Consider the following 14882-nt stretch of genomic DNA (forward strand, 5'->3'; position numbering starts at 1 on the left):
AAAGTTGACAGAATGGGAATCAATCATGGGATCATCTCCATGTCACTCTTCTTTGGAAATCACTGAAACTTCGGGGGTTGGGGATCGATATTGGTTTGATTTAAAGTATTCACAGTGAAGTATGTTGAATAAAACTTGGACCATATTATACAGACAGTGTAACTGTAAGTTCATTACAAGCTTCTTCATAGGATATGTTGAGTTGGAGGAGGAGGTATAATTCACAGATTATCTAATACATGTCATACTCTACAAGTGAGTTCTCTCTTGTATCCACCTACAATCACATGGACAGGATAGAGTTAGAACTGGAACATTTAAATACACAATGAACATCGATTTTTTTTTCTTTTTTGACGTTGCTCCTTTGTATCGTCAATCTTTCAGTGATTGTAAACATTTTTAATTTCAACTCTCAAATCAGGATTGTTTCTCCTCTTTCAAGTGTAACCCTATTTCCTCTGTTGCTATTCATTTTTGTTCAAGAGACTTTTGGGCACAGGAAAGCACTTTTAGTGGAAGAGCTACACTATTAGAAAGGTTCTTTAAATTTTTTGTGTGGGTATCACATGTAAAGCGGGGGTATGGAATTCCATGTATAACGATAAGTATAAATTTTAATGAACTTTTCTTATCTGATTTGACAGTGCTCCATCCAAGAGCCAAAGCCCTAAGAGAAACACAAATACCTGGCCAGAGAAAACACTCTTCTAAGTTGTTGTCCAGGGATGTTCAAGAGTCCCTCAAAATATCTGTCTATTGCTGTTGCCCTTGATTGTGCCTAGAGGGAGAAGTCATGTATCTATTTCTGATGACACTATCCATTAAAGAAAGAGGGCCCAGAGACACCTAAGCTAGAACAACCTGAAATTTTCTTCCCTGACGGTTAGCTTTCCTGTCAACACTGATGCAAAAAAGGAGCGAGACAGTGAACAGTCCTTCCCAACTATGATGTTTATGAGCCACATCAATGGTTCACAATGCCACAAGCATGGCAGGGTAATTCTAAGGGTGCATTAGTGGCACCCATACTTGCGCTTTAGCCAGAAGGTCTCTAATTGGATTTAAGAAAGACTCTTCCAGAGAAAAAATATATCTAATACAGGAAATCTTGCGAATTTCTCAGTGTTTGTGAAAATAGAGTTAATGGATAGTCTACAAGTACTAGATTATGTTCCCAGAATAATCCCTAATATCAATCTGTAAACATTTACCCTTATATGCACAGATGATAATATTCATCCCAAATCAAAGAAACTTTTCTTTGCAACAGGTGGGACAATTATAAAAAAATAAATAAATAAACTCCATCCAAGTAAGACCTATAGCTGTATCCCAATACTGGTGGATATATCTCCCAAGCATTCCTCAATAAACGCTCAGGGAATAGTGCAGAAGAATGTCCAGATAAATTGTAAAAGACATTGTATCTGAGAATTTATTTGAGATTTCTGTCTCCTACTATACCAGAAACTATACACATAAACTCTCATCATTATAACTTCCTAAATGTGTGCTGAACAAGAACACCAATAGATATGCCAAAGGAGACATGGAAAAGCCCACCATGTACATGTACATGTACAGGTAATTATAGGCAACTGAGGAAACTTAGAACAGATGTGGTGGTCTTCTCTAGGCAAGAACATACCAATTATTTGTCCAGGACCGAACAATCAGTCTTGAATACATCCATACAATTGATATAATATACACTGAAGATGTTACATTTAGAAATGTATGTATATATATATGCATATATGCATGCACTAGCAATTATTAAAAAAAGAAATGGATTTAAAGTAGAGTGGGGAATGGTATATGTCATGGTTCTGAGTGAAAACATTGAAATAGAAATGGTATAATCTTATTATAACTCCCAAAATATGAATAAAATCATATCAACTCAAATAGCTTCAAAGGGACCCAATTTGTCAATTGCAAGTTCCTAATATTTTTTAGTTCATGACATATATTTATGAAAACTTTCCAAAGTTTATACATTGTGCTGGTTTCTTTTGCATTGATACTTCTAATATTGCTACTCTTAACTGTCATAAATGATATCTATCTATCTATCTATCTATCTATCTATCTATCTATCTATCTATCTATCTACCTACCAACCTACCTACCTACCTATCTATCTATTTATCTATCTATATCATCAATCTGTCATCTATCTAACTAATCTATCTAATCTCTAATTTTTTGTTGCTTCATGTAATAATTTGTATACTACCCTCAATTTGTTCTTTAAGTATTTTGCTATATCATCCTCAAAAATTACCAAAAGAGAAATTGATAAAAAATGAATTATCATCATCAACATGAATTTGTTGTCATTTTTAGATACTTTATAAAGTCATGTTCTTATCATTCAAATTTTTCAGTAAATTTATGATATACAAAGAAGCAAGTCAAGAGGTAAGGATGGAAGAAAAAATTACCTAGGACTTATAAAAGTATACCTTTTACCTTATTATGTGTTGAAATGTTATGTACCATTAGAGATGAATATTTGCAGGTATGAAACACAAGGGAAATATATTTTACTTCACAGAAGTGTTATAAATAAAATCAGATATATGCAAAAGATAAGCAGCTATGTCTTTCAATTGCATAATTGTCTCTAGGACTAGGCAGAGGCTCTCAAGTTTAATACAACAGCAGGGATTTAATTATCAGAGAAGAAGCACAGTTAAATTAAAGCGAACATCAATAGAGTAGATGTGAGACTCATTTCCTTTCTCCTAAGTCTTAATTTGAGACCTATTTAAAGTGGAGACACGGGACAAAGTCTGGATTGGTAGAGAAACAAATATTAGAAGATAGGGTGCAACATTTCTTTCTAAACAGTTAAGAGCTTTGAAACGTTTATGTGTGGCAATCCACACTGTGTTTAATGATAGTACTCTACTAGAAACATATAAGAAATGAAATAAGAAAAGTTAAAACACACAGCCTAGTGTTTCACTTCCAAGTTCTTTTCTTATGAAATTTTAATTGTTTGTGAGAGACTATGTGGAATTGCAATACCTCTCTTTATATTGATTTTTAGAGGTTTGTTAAAATAATAGGTTTTACAAAAAATTATCCTGATGGGCTAAATTGCAGCTTCTCTACTCCAGATAATTTATATATATATATATATATATATATATATATATATATATATATATATTCTGGTGTATCGAGCTTGACTAGAAAGACCTATCACACTAAAAACTTAAGTTTGAATACATTTTGAGTGAATTATTCTCAATTGAAGAGGTAAAAGAAGGTGAAATGAAAAGAATAAACTCTCTTACAATAAAATTAATGGCAAACCCCATACATCTCAGAACCAATTCCCAGAAGCCAGGAGAACCTGAATGTGGCCAGTGTCAGTCTGTGTACCAGAGACTATCCACGGAGACCTCTGGCATAGACAGATGAGAGGGGTCAAGCAAAGGGGAAAGGGCCCGAGCTTCACTGGCTGAGCTGAGCTGGTGACACAAAAGCTTTGCTCTTGTGCAACAGATGGTCTCAGATGACAGAGCAATTCTCAAACACCTTTATTCCTTCTGGATAGGACTTTATCCAGTTTTTGGGTCGGTTGGGTCTGACAGCAGGTACTTTCTATTGGTTTACCCAATGATGCCTCCTCTACATGGGAGCTACCTGTCGGCACTGCCCCTAAGTGATGGCCACAATTCTCTCTATTTGGGGGCTGTGTCTAAGTGACAGGGCCCTGGAGTTGGGAGCAGGCAAAGCTCCTAAAATCCCTTCTGCATCTCTGGGACTTCAAGCTCAGCTTGACCTTACCAGGCTTCCTCTCACAGTCCACTGCCCCCAAACCAGTGAACCCCACACAGTTTATGTGATCTTATATAGTTGCTTCGATCATATAATTTGGAAGAAGACAAGTTGTTTTTAAATTCACCTATGAAAAATATGTTTCTATCAGGTCAATAATTCAATTATAGATCTTTTGGAATATATATTCATAGTGAAATAACACATGGTACATGTCACAACTATGTAAAATTGTCTTGGAATCCCCCTTTTTTCTGTATTGTGGTATGTAACTATTTGCATTGGTCATGGATCTTTATTCTGGATTATGGCTGTAAAATTTATTGTGTCCTTGGCACTTGATTGACTCTTTTTTCTTTACATCCACTAGCAAATATTTTATGTGTTCTTGTGAAGTTTGTATTGATATTCAATGTATGGATGCTAAAGCACAAAAACTGATTATGCTTTCAGTTTTCATCGATCTTTGGTTTCCTCTAGACACTTAAATTAAATTATTTAAATGTGTTACCTTTAGATCTCCATTTTTAGTTTCTATTTGAGTAGCAGGGTTATGTTGTTTATACAAAGTTTCTTCAGTCTAAAAATTTGATAGACAATTTGATTGACAGTACTTTGTTACACCCATGCTAATGTGGCACACAATACTCATGTTTGGTTACAATTTAAGTCTATATACAGATGCTCTCAAATGGTGTTTTGGGAATACAGTTTGTATTACTTGTTCATTTTTACATAAAACTAAGCTAAAGTTTTTTTCATTATAAGTATGGAGTGAACATTGCCTCCAACATGACCTTAGCTACCTGTCTTTCTGATACAAGATGATATGAATGGATGTAATAATATTAAGCCATTTAAAAATTACAATGATTATAATGTGCCTAATATCTAATGCATTTCTAAGTTTTATACATCCTTTTCCCAAAATGATTTGTAATTTTTATTTTTGCTAAGTGGATGTTGATTACAGGATTTTCCACTTATCCATAAAGGCAGTTTCTACGACCCCACCCCAAGTATATGCATGAAAGGACAGGGAATAGATAAGACTGGCCAAATGTGTGTGTGTGTGTGTGTGTGTGTGTGTGTGTGTGTGTGTGTGTGTGTGTGTATTACCTTTTTTTCCTATGTATACATGGTCATGATGCTACTGAATATAAGTATTAGAAACTTGAAGAAATTAACAACAATAAAATGTAATAAATCACCTATATTACAACTTATTTGGATGTGATTTTTCTAATAAGTTTTAAGGTTGATATATGACAGGATATTTTTCTATTTTACCATTTCATAGAGAGAATATTCACTTATAGTTCTGAACAACCATAAGAGTATATACTTTTCTTTCATAAGAAAATAAGCTGCACTTTAACACTGAACGGGAATTATAGCATGTCCTTTTTCAGGGTCAGTTTTCACCATGATGATTCTTAGGTTTCATAGCCACAATCAAGTAAGATTAAGGTCAATTCTTCCCATCCCCAACCATATGTTGACATGTGGCCTTTTGACACTGTGAGGTCAGCAGTAGATACAGAGTAAGAATGGAGGAAGAAGGAGTGGCTTCCTTCTGATTAATGATTGAGCAGGATATTGTGAGATTTATCATGATTCTCACCGTGGTATACAATTTACAGCCTATGATCATCTTATTTCTGAATTTTTATATCTTGTATTTTGAGGCTGAAGTTGGTGATTGATTAATGAAAGTAGTCAACATATACCAAAAAATAAGGGATATTACTAATTTTATCCACATTACACATACTTGATTATCTTTGTAACACAAATTTTAACGTGCTATCCTTCTTTACACTTTACTTTGTTGCTTTCATTGTCAGGAGTTCTTGGCCTCTGCAAGGTAGCAGTGATCTCTGCATAATGCCAAATTAATTTTACAATTTTATCATTCATTTTAATAATACCTACTTTAGTTAGAAACACCTGTACTTAGGACTTTCCATGAACCTAGTTTTTTTTGTTGTTGTTGTTTTGTTTTTGTTTTTTTGTTTTTTGTTTTTTAGTAAGAGAAGAGAAAGACAGAAAAAATGTATCAGAACATGAAAGATAAAATAAACATAACTCTTTGAAAGACAAGAACAAGGCATAGGATCTTTGCAAAGAACCACTGAATATTTTCAAATGAATATTATCAGATGAGTCATGTCCTGCGAAACTTCATATGCAATAAACCCAAGAACCTTTGAGTTGTACGATGTTTTGGGACCATTAGGTATATATGAGTCCTTTAGGGAAGCCACCAGTGGTTCTATCAGAATAGCTTACATAAGGAAAACCAAGGAGCAAGCTGCTATTTTCAGTTTGGACATTGAATATTTCTAAGTAAGTCCAATTTTGGTTTTTAAGCCACTCAGTTGAATGAATCCTGTTATGTCAAATCTACTAGATAAGTAAAATTGGATTGCTAGGTACATATATATTATATTATTTTTAGAAAACTTCCAGAAATCATATGTATTAGTACATACTATCAAGATTATCAATCAGATATTTCAGATAAATATTCACAGTCAAATTTCCTGAAAATAGTCATAATTACTAAATGACAAATGTTGAAATATATCACACTTCATGCCTGACATACATAAAATGTACATTGTAAGGTTATGTATCATACTTTCATCTTCTACTAACTATTATTCATATTTTCTTTTGCTATGTTGTTATAAAAAGATATACAAAAATGAATATAAGGGAAAAACAATATATTTGTCATTAAATAAATGTAGCTATTAGCTTGCTTTCCTTACACAACCATTTTAAATAAGTGATGGCTATTCTACTGAAACAGTTTATTTCTTCTTTGGAATGACAGAAATTACACAGTGACTTCTATTGCCAAGTTCTACTGTGCAATCTTTCTTATCTAATTGAATGGCTCCTTATTGAAATGACAGTCTATACTCTCCTGATTTAAATATAAGTGAGGTGTATTCCCACTTTTATTAAGGCTTTGATAGCAGAGGACTGGCTTCAAAACTAATGTTTTTCCTTAAATAGACTTTGTTTTCAACATTTAGAACCCTGCTGGCCTGAGATGCTTTCTTAATATCTTCACTGATTTGGTGATAGCCAGAGCAATCGCTATATGCAACTTTCAACAAACACATATGGGGAATAAAAGCATTAGAAAATGACTCACAATAAAGTATATTGGCAGGAACTGCCTGTGCATCATCAATCATCTGTCTCTTTCATTTACCTGGGTATATGCCTTTTATTTTTCCCCCTTGGTCTAAAGGAGCCTGTTGCATAAGGAGAAGAAATGGCAGTGAGCTCTTCTCTGATGATTTATAGAGTGCATGGGCCTCCTGGCCTTAACTGGATTGACATTTACTTGAGTAATTCTTATATACTTAAATGATGGCACCTTCTTGGAGTGGCGATAAAACAACAGCTCTCTGACGTTAAACCAGGCAGGCGTGGAGGACAGCCACCTTCTCTCATCACAATTCTGATGATAAGATTATACATCACTGAGACAATGCCATGTCTAACTCAAGATATGAAATGCCCTTTTGTTTTCTCATATTCAGAGAGAGAGAGAAACAGTTCCAAGGTGTTCCAGATATTAATGGCAATAATATTTCTATTGTATCAGAAGGTGTACCTTACACATATCTCTCTATCTGGCTTTGAAAACCTAATAATCATGGATTTTTTTTCAGAGAATAAAATTAATAGCTGTTTGTAAATATTTCTTAAAGAAATTAATATCTTCATTTATAAAATGAATCCAGCTTCCTCTTTGTTTAGTGGTAAGGATGAATTAAGTGTTTCTTTTACTTATGGGTTTGGCACAGCCTCTGATAATATTTGTCTCTAAAAATTCAGATAGTCAATCTCCACGTCAATGTTGGATTTTGACACACATAAACCACCTTCAGCTTCTGGTTTCATTCTGATGTACAAAAAGCTAAAAAAACAAAACAAAACAAACTCCTTTCATCTTAAAAAGTCAAAGAGGCACATGTGTGAAAATTCAAGAATTCTCCAAGGTTTAAGAAAAGTGAGGTCATGAGTTAAATCACAACTTCTCTTCAACTGGAAACACTATCAGGTAGCAACTGAAAAATCAAAACTTTCTATAGCACAGGTCTTCAACAGGAATTTCCAGTTGAAGTGAAATGTTAGTATAGAGAAATCAGACCCATAGGTGATATTAAGAGAATTCAGGTTTTAAAGAAAACCCAGTCAGGAAATAGCCTCTGCAAAACTCAACCTGAGTTTTATCTTCTGGAACTATGACATGTCTTACAATAAATATTTGAGAAATATCCTCTACTTATCTGGATGAGGATAGAGTCATGAAATGACTCCATGGAGTCTAAAATAGACATCAAAACTTTACTCTTTTTTCTATTGAGAATTCTATCATGTATATAACGTGTTCGATGAAATCCATCCTTCATTGATTCCTCTCTCAATTGCTCTTATATTTATCCTACTAAAATTTTACCTCATATCTTAATGTTTGTTCTATATGTCTCTGTCTCTCTGTGAGTATATCTGTGTGTGTGTGTGAGAGAGAGAGAGAGAGAGAGAGAGAGAGAGAGAGAGAGAGAGAGAGCTAGAAGGAGGATGAATGGAGAACCATATATCTCCTGGAGTATGGGAAACACTTCAAGGGTTGCATTTCGGAACAAAACTTACTCTACGTCCCCGCCCCTTGCAGTCATCAGTTTCCAATAGCTTCTAATTGGGGCGAGACACCATAATCCCTTCCTAATTTTGTGCTGGAATTTTGACTGGCTTGGTCTTCTGATTATCTTGTTTATGCAGTCATCACCATTCATATTTTTTCATTAAGTGCTTTAATTTTAATGTAATTCAACTTCAATAATAGAGTATAAGAATGTGAATTGTTGAATTTAAAGTTAAATGTGAATTTATTTACACACAGTCAAAAATATTGTTCCTGAAAACTGGTCTTTTATAATTAAAAGAAAAAACGTTAACAGCTTGATATAGGTTCCAAAATTTTGTGTATCCTTCAATTCTGGTTCAATTTGTCACTCTTGATTCCTTGCTTGAAAGTACAGTAGGAGCACCTCACACCTTATAGCTTCAGTCTTAATTTGCGAACACAATTCTATTATATAAGATATACTTGCAAACCCATTAAGACTCATGATGAACATATGTACAAAAGATCTGTCATGTTCAGCAAACATTATTTCTCTGTTGGTGTTTATTTACTCTGGTTCTAAAGTCTTGGTGGTCCCTCTTCCCTTTTGGGTGGGTATCCAATATAGAAATTATAGTTAGAGCTGAGCAGTCTATAGTCTCTTATTCTCTACACTTGACCAGATGTGGGTTTCTGCAGAAATCACCTTTTACTTGAGAAATAAGCTTCTTTGGGTGAGATATGAGAGACCCTAATCTATGAATATAAAAAAGAAAAGTCAGTGGGCAGTTTAATATTATGCTCATCAACAAAGAATTAACATTATGTTTTCCCCTAGAGCTCATGAATAAAGCCAGAAATATTCATTCTGAATGAGGCAACCCAGACCCAGAAAGGAAACTGTCATATGTCCTTTCTCATAAGAGAATGCTACTTTTGAGACAATGGATCTGTGTGTTTAAGTTAGAGTACCCAGAGAAGTGAGAAAATTAGCAAGGATCTGTGGTTGGGGATTAGGACTCCAGGGAAAGGAGCATAGGCGATATAAAGGGTAAGTGGGTGTTAATGGAACAGGACTGGTTAAATAGATGGTAGAGAGAAAAGAAGTAAAGGTAGTATGGAGAGGGGTAACTAATACTAAAGACGTGAAAAGATCATATGGAAACGTACTGCTATAGAAGTTCAATCAAAGATTTACAAATATAACAGTATTGAATATAAGTAATGTGTACCCAAAACAACTTTAAATGACTCATACTATAATGTATCTCTCAGACAACATAGGCAGTCAGTTAAGAAGTACAGTGCCAAGTATGGCTTACCACCGATTGAGTTGTTGGTCAGCTGGATCCCAGACCACTTTCCCCCAAGTAAAATCACTAAAGTCTAGTGCCATTTAACTTGCTGAGCTCTTGACATGGCCATGATGATAAAACCATATTGCTAAAGACAGGACATACTTAAACATAGAGATGAAGCTGTCACTAACCTAAAAGCATTATCCTTGGAGCAATGGTCAAGGCTAAACAGTTCTATTTCAACTACCAGAGGGAGAAAGGGAATTAATCCTCATTTCCATTTGTTGAACCAGTGATCGACAGTAATGAGCAGCCTAGCAAGATGCACACACTGGCGCAATAGTGGGGTGGATATTGTGGGAATAACTAAATAAGCTCTGAATGGATTTAAAGTCTCTTCCACAAGATAGAGCTCATGTCTGATATTTTTTACTGGAACATTGTGTGTGTGTGTGTGTGTGTGTGTGTGTGTGTGTGTGTTGCCTGCATGTGCATATGTCTACCACACATATACCTAGTGCATGTGTAGAAGAGTGAATCAGATGCACTGGGACTGGATAGTATGTGCTATCACATGGATGCTAAGTATAAAACATTGGTTCTTTATAGCCACAAGAGCAATCATCCAGTGGCCAATCTCTCCAGGCCTTGAGCATTCTCTTCTGAAAAAGTTATGCCTTCAGAAGAAGGTAGATTAACAGACTCTGGCTTGCTAGAGCTGTATATGGTGATATTTTATCTCTGCAAGGGGAGAAATTCAAACCTATCTCACTGTAACTATTCTCTCTTGCCTAGTGGTAGAGAGTGCACGGCTGGTGTGAGCCTCACATAGGACAGAACAAATTCTTACTAGAAGACTGAGACCAGATAATAGGATTATAGAATGATTATTTCCTCTAAACTCTCATTCCTTCAGTGTTCAGCAACTCCATCAATCTCAAAGAAAGAAATGACAATGATGCTAGCAAAAGTCCAAAAGCACAGTTTGTAGATATCGAGAAAGCATCTGAACCTGACTTAGGAAAAAAAAAAAATCAGTGTTGTTGAAATGATCAGATGGGGGTTTGAACCACCTGTGATTAATATGCTAAGGGCTCTGATGGGCAAAGTAGACAGCATGCAAGCACAGATGGACAGTGTGAGCAAACAGATGGAAGTGTTAAGAACCAAAAATAAATATCAGAATAAAAGCAGCACAACAGAATGAAGAATGCCACTGATGGAGTTATTAGGGAGGAGGCTTGACTCAAGTGAGGAGATGATCTTCGCACACCCCTCATTACATCTTAATAGATGTTCCCTAAACTTAAAGCAAAGCAGAAAAAGATCAGAGCGCAGGATAGAATAGCCGAAAACTTATTTCTAAACACAATTATTAGACGTGCAACAAACACAAAATGGGAGGAGGTGACGAGAGAATAATATATAGTTGAATCAATAAGAGAAGTTTTTCTAACTTAAGGTTAAAACACTATACCTAAGTCTACAAGAAGCCAAAAAAACAACAACAACAAAAAAACATATGAACAGGATTAATGTAGCAACCCTGAACACTCCAAATTTTAGAAAGTCAAAGGTAAGAAAAGTTTTTGAAAGGACCTGGAAGATGTGTTTATTGGCTGACCTTTAGAAAAGTGCATTCTGACTGTTCCCTAGACCTCTTGAAAGATGGACAGCAGTGTGCTGAGAATTTAAATGTTGACAGAAACAAAAGAAAACATCGGTCTAGGACTCTCTATTCTGTAGAATTAACCTTTACAATTAGTAGAGAAATAGGGACTTTCTCAGACTATCAAAGCTGAAGAAATTTGCTCCATTAAAACGTGCAGTGGAAAGTGTTAAAGGATGTTTGTTAGGGGAAAAAAAAACAGACATTACTCTGAAAATCAGATATAGGACAGTGACTCCTGGAGGAACAGCTAAAGTATAGACTTTTATATTTCTTATTTTAATTTGTTTGAACTGTCTTTGCTTGAATGGTCACTTTTAATTGACAGCAATTTTTATCAAAAGTAGTTATTTTGCTTATATTATGCATTTATTCAAAGGTATTATTAGATGAGATAGGATTTTAGACGGTCAGTACACAGAGAAAAGACACTTATCTCCCTAGGATGGGTGGGACTTGTTTAATCTGTATGCTTTGCAAGCCAAGTCATCAGCTCTCTTTGGTTTCTCTCTTAGCTTGTGACATGACCATTTAGCAAAGGTATTTTGAGCACCACACACCCGTACTTTAGCAATAGAAAGTCATCAGTAAGTTTCAGAGCTGACCCATATGAAAACATAGAAGTCCTCCACAGATTTGCATTCTAGGGGAAATGATAATACACCTATTACACTCAGTTCCTGTAAACATAAAATAATTTTTAAAAAGACACAAAGAACACATGATTCCATTTAAAATATTTAGTATTGTTAAATAAATAAAATGAATATAGTATTGCTCCTTCAGATTGTTGTAAATGATTGCAGTATTTTTCTGTTTCCCTTACTCTTGTTATATTGTTGGTGATTATAAACCAATCCCTAGACATACGGAGGATTACAATCTAAATTTCTAGTAATGCTGCTATTGTGAATCTCAACCTGTTACTAATATACACATACATATACTTCTTTTTAATTAAAATTTCTTTTAAAGTGGTTAAAGAAAGATGAAGACAAGAATTAATCAAACCAGCATATATTGGTTACAAAGTTAAATGTGTTTTCTAAGGTAGTAAAGTTTCCCAAGATTAAAGTTTTTTAAGATTAAAGTTCCTAGGCTGGTAAAAATGACTTAGTAATAGTATTTAACTTAGCATTAGTGTTGTAGATGCCCAGTGGTAAAAAGGGGGTAATTTCAGGTAGAAAACTTAGGACTCAGAAATAAAGGGAAGATGAATCACCATGTGGGAGAAAACTGAAGTTAGCCATTTGCTACATATCTACAAGCATGTTATGAGTGCAGAAAGAATCCAGTATTGGTGAGTATATACAATCTCCGCATGCATTATATGATCCCGTTGTGGAAATAAGTCACCTAAGTCCTCTACTTGTATTTTATGGTTGTATAGCTTGGTGCTCACGTGGGATTCTTAAAAGTAGGAGTGGGGTTTTCTGACTCCTGTGCCTGTCTTTGTGACTGTTTTCCTCTTACTGGGTTGCTTAGTCCATCCTTGATGTGAGAATATGTGTCTGGGATTATTGTAGCATCTTATGGCTTACTGATTGCTTTCCCTGATAGGCCTGTTCTTTTCTGAGGAGAGGTGAAGGTAAGAGTGGATGGGAAAAAGGGACAGGAGAGTCAGGGAAGGAGAGGCAGGGCCGGTAGGAGAAGGAAAGGAAGTAGAGGAAGAGGAAGGAGAGGAGGGAGGCAAAGGGAAACTGCAGTCTGGATATATTGTCTGAGAGAACAAATAAAACGAAAAAAGAGATAGACAAAAAGCTCCCTGAGAGACTGAGAGAATTTGCCCCATTGAGAAAGAGCCATCTGATGGTTGAAAATTGCTCACATCGCCAATAGTTTTTATTAGTTTATTCAAATTGTCCGGGCCAATTAAGAGTTATATAACATGACTCATAGTTTAGATTTTGTTTACTTTTAGTTACAGAAATACTAACTTTTCTTCTTATACTTTTCCAAGCCTCCAACTACCCCATTGTCCTCTGCTTCTCTACTCTCTTTTATTATCCTTGTAATAATGGATGGATACAGATGAACAGGGAAAGAATAGCTGATTTAGAAAGGAAATTCTTAGTGTTTACAATAAATAATGTCATACCTCATGAATCTATCAGTTCAATGAGATGATAAAAGCACTGGCTGATAAAAGGAAGTCAATAAAATGCTCCTCTGCCATGCTTCGTCTTCCCAATTTGTGTAATGTAATAGGATGCCAATATAGAATAATATCTATTATCTTACAGCAATCTACATATTTGTGTAGATTTTCATTCTGGGAATTGATTTTGGACAAAAATCGATGTGTACGTACGTATTCATGCCACTTTGTCATGGCTCTACGAGCTGGAGCCAAGAGATTTTAAGAATGACTTGTGCTGAGGGAGAGATCCCTGACACATTCTAAGAGCAGTCTCCCACATTGAAGAAGCAGTGGCTTTTCCAGATGACAGATGTAAGAGTCTTTCACTCAACCACCATTACTATTTTCATCTTGTTTTTTTTTGTTTGTTTTGTTTTGTTTTGTTTTGTTTTGTTTTGTATTGATTTGTTTTGTTTTTGTACAGGAATGTTTTATTGTCAGGGACACAGTTGTGTGCTTTTAATTCTAGTTTTCTTGAGTTGAAACTTCCAGAAACATCTCAGTCAAAGAATGTAAGGGGAACAAAAAAAGGGGACTCACTTTTCAAGGCTCACCTAATATTCTTGACTTTTGTTGTGAAGATCATGTAGCAAACTCCATGAGATGTGTGCAGGACAAAGGCAGGGTCTTGTCACAGCTGCATTCACTTGATTGGTCTAAAGAACGGATATGATGAAACATTTTCAAGTGCTCCTATAATAATGCACTGCAAAGCTTCTAGGAAATATATGAAAAACGATTGTGCCCTTGATGGTTTTATAGCTCAAAGATCTGAATCAATCTTTTTTTTTCCTTGTTTTATCTTGTGTGTCTATCACCCTCCAAACACTGAGAACATTGCATACACTAGCAAGATTTTGCTGAAAGGACCCTGATCTGAATCAATCTTAATGTATGCTTAAAAATCTATGGGAAATTCAATTGCATTTTTCTGTCATATGTATGTGAAAATGGTTATTTGCAAACTGCATGAGGTAATGAAATTTTTGAAACATTATGAATATTTTTTAGGTCTCTGAGCACATCTTAAAAGTGTCCAATGTTTTAAGACACAAGTTATTGGTTAATATTAATTATCCCTTGTCTTGAAAATTAATGGTTTCTTGATATAAAAACAAGCGAAATATTTTTACATGCCTGGAAATGTGTAAGGCCATCCACATGGTGATTTTGCAACATGAGTTTACTATTATAAATATCCCATGGGGGAAAACTATTCCATGAGTTTCAACACCCAGACCCCCTGTTGGTAGTGCTTTTCAGAGAGGTCTAGGAAATATGGCCTCAAGGAAGAAATACCTCCCTGGCACATGCTTTGGGGAT

This window comes from Mus musculus, chromosome 14 (genome assembly GCF_000001635.26).
Source record: "Mus musculus strain C57BL/6J chromosome 14, GRCm38.p6 C57BL/6J".
Lineage (NCBI taxonomy): Eukaryota > Metazoa > Chordata > Mammalia > Rodentia > Muridae > Mus > Mus musculus.